Genomic DNA, 3050 nt, shown 5'->3' with positions numbered 1-3050 from the left:
ATATAATTAGCTGGGCTGAGTAGTTATTTATTTATCAAATGTATATCTTGCCTTTTGTTCAGAAGGCCAGTAACATACATAGCATTCTCTCCTCCTAGTTTTCTCCACAACCACAATCCTGTGAAGTCAGATGGGCTGAGTTAGAATGACTGGCCCAAACCTACCTATTGAGTTTCTATTTCTGGGAGGAAGTTCATAACTCCCTGGGGCAAATCCAGCACCTTAACCAGCACACCACATTGGTTCTCCAATTATATAATTGATGGGGTAATCACGGGCTAATTGCTAACTAGGACATAAAATGGGAGACATTTTATTTTTTTACTCCAATGCGAAGTCTCTTTCAAGTTAATTTTCCAGCTTTGTTTACGTGCTAGAATAATGTCAGAATTTCACAAGGGGAATCTAAGATTCTGCAGGTCCTTAAGACTCTAATAATCTCATTCACATTGGCAGATCAACAATCGTAGGAAGAAGACCCATCATTTAAAGAAAACCTTCATCATTAGTCTCTCATTGTAAGCAGGAGAGAATTACTCCATACGTTTTAGAACCACTGTGTATATCACTAAAACATTCAGAAATCTTTAAACAATCATATATGGAGCCTGGAATAAAGACAAAGTTATTTTTGTCAGTTGGAAAAAGCTAGCTAGTTTCTACACATTTGAGTGAGATGCTCAACATAGCTTTCAATGGAGTTGGTAGCAGAATTCTTTTACATCAACAGTCATGACCAAAAGCCTTGGACAGCTAAGCCTTGGACAGCTAGAGTCACTATTTCTTCTGCTATTGAAAAAAATGAAAACTAATTTTCTGAGGCCATTGGGCAAGAACATAGTTGACTCAACATGTTCTCTCAAAAAAACTGTGATCATAGGTTCTTGTTCTGTGTTTGTATTTAGAGAGGTATGGAGTAATGCAGAGAGGTATGGAGTAATTAAATTCTACTCTATAGAATTTAATTTTTCACAATGTTACTTTATAAATATATGTTTTTGTGCCATTGCTTTATACTCTTGAGGAAGCAGATATGTGCTGGGGAGAGGTATTAATGGTGTAGCAGTAAAGTGCTGAAAGACAATGTCATGTGTATATAGATTGCCCTTTACTTCACTATCATGGCTACTGGCCAAGTGTGATAGAAAAAAACCATTATCCCAAGTTTTGACTGACATCCCAACAGAATCTCTACATGAAATGGAAGAATACCATTGTCACTTTCACATAAGGATCAAAATGCCTTGGATGAGCCCTTCTTTAAGGTACAGTAATATATTACCATGACCTACCACAAAAGCTGTGTGGAAATGAAATATGTACAACGAATTTTCTCATTTCATCTATTCCTCAATATTATAAAGCATGGAGTAACTGACTAAGAGAATAGCAAATGTTTTGATACACATTTCTGGAAAGGAATGTATATATTTTTAAATGTCATTATATTTTTTTTTCTTTCTCAGATTATTTAAGAGGAATCGGGCAATTGGACTGCTGGGTGCCCAAAGTCAAACTGATGCTTTTTCTGAGTTTGCGTTGATGCTTTTGAGTATCTATAATAAATCCAGCTTCATCCATGACTTGATAAACAAAAAGCAGCACTGACAGGCATCCCAGTCCCAGTCCCAGTCCCTTTAGCTGGATAAAAAAGAGGGCAGCAGATTCCATGTCTTGTGTCACAACTGAACATGGGGCGTGGGAGTTAATGTGAGGATTGTGAACCTTGGCTTTGCAGGGGGCAGATGTGAGGCTGTGTTTTTGAGGTTTGGTTAAAGGGAGAGTGGGTAGTACTGCAAATTGTACTATCCTCCCAGTTTCATGTCAGCATTCCTTCTGGTTGCAGGATGGTTTTAGACAAGGCCAGACTTTTGGAATTGGGTAATTTTAAAACACAAATACCACCAATCTGAGATTGAAATGGATTACCCTGAGTGGATTCTTCCTACTCATCAATCCCTGTAGCTCCTTGGTTTTCTAAGGATCTCTGGGAAATGAAATTGACAAAAATATGCCTGAAGTGGTCCTGGCAGAAAGCAAGGATGTCTGGTAAAACAGATCCCAGGTCAAATGTGAGTATATGCTACAGTAGTGATCAGGACAGGAGGAGCAGAGCTGATAGAGAAGACATCCTCAACAACAACAAAAGCCATAGCCATCATTTTGCAGATCAGGAGTTCTGTGCTTTTTTTTTTTTAACAGATCCCATCACGTAAAAAAGTTTGTAAAAACTGAAGTATATACAGTAATATTATACATCACACAAGTAAATAAATAAATCCCACCCACCGCCACGCTTTCTTGTTGCAATGCAAGTTACACATCCTTATAAAATTTCCCTGAGAAGATTATTTTCTTTGGAAAAATACATAGTGCCAATGTTGAGAGAGAGATAATGTATCATCTCCAGTATAGCAGCCCATCTAGATCCATAACCTGCTCAGAAATATGATATTAACCTATCTCAGATTTAACTTGGTCCCTTGTCTGATTATTCTTTAGCCAATGGGATAATAATGTGCAGCTTACAAATATCACTGAGACAGTCTTGCCTTCTTTATAATCACAAACTTACGATACGTAAGAAAAAAGGATAGAGAAAGAAGGAAAGAACCAAATTCAGGCAAAAGTTACTACACGTATAATTCTTATAGGGATCAGCTTTGATGAAAGACATTCACAGAGTAGGAAGGAAAGGCAACAGTATGGGTGATTATTGAGGGAGAATTTCTCACACAGATTTCCCACAAACAATGGAATAACCATAATTTTCTTATTTCTGTATTTTCCTGCTTGAGCAGGGGCTGGACTAGAAGATTTCCAAGGACCCTTTCAACTCTGTTTATTCTATTCTGTTCTGTTCTGTTCTGTTCTGTTCTGTTCTGTTCCGTTCCGTTCCGTTCCGTTCCATATTCTATTTTACTCTACTCTACTCCACTCCACTCCACTCCACTCCACTCCATTCTATTCTATTCTATTCTATTCTATTCTATTCTATTCTATTCTATTCTATTCCATTCCATTCCATTCCATTCCATTCCATATTCTAT

The sequence above is a fragment of the Protobothrops mucrosquamatus genome, unplaced genomic scaffold (assembly GCF_001527695.2).
Source record: "Protobothrops mucrosquamatus isolate PMUCROS unplaced genomic scaffold, P.Mucros_1.0 scaffold1450, whole genome shotgun sequence".
In the NCBI taxonomy this organism is placed as follows: domain Eukaryota; kingdom Metazoa; phylum Chordata; class Lepidosauria; order Squamata; family Viperidae; genus Protobothrops; species Protobothrops mucrosquamatus.
The sequence above is the reverse complement of the archived record's forward strand: the minus strand, read 5'-3'. Positions refer to the sequence as shown.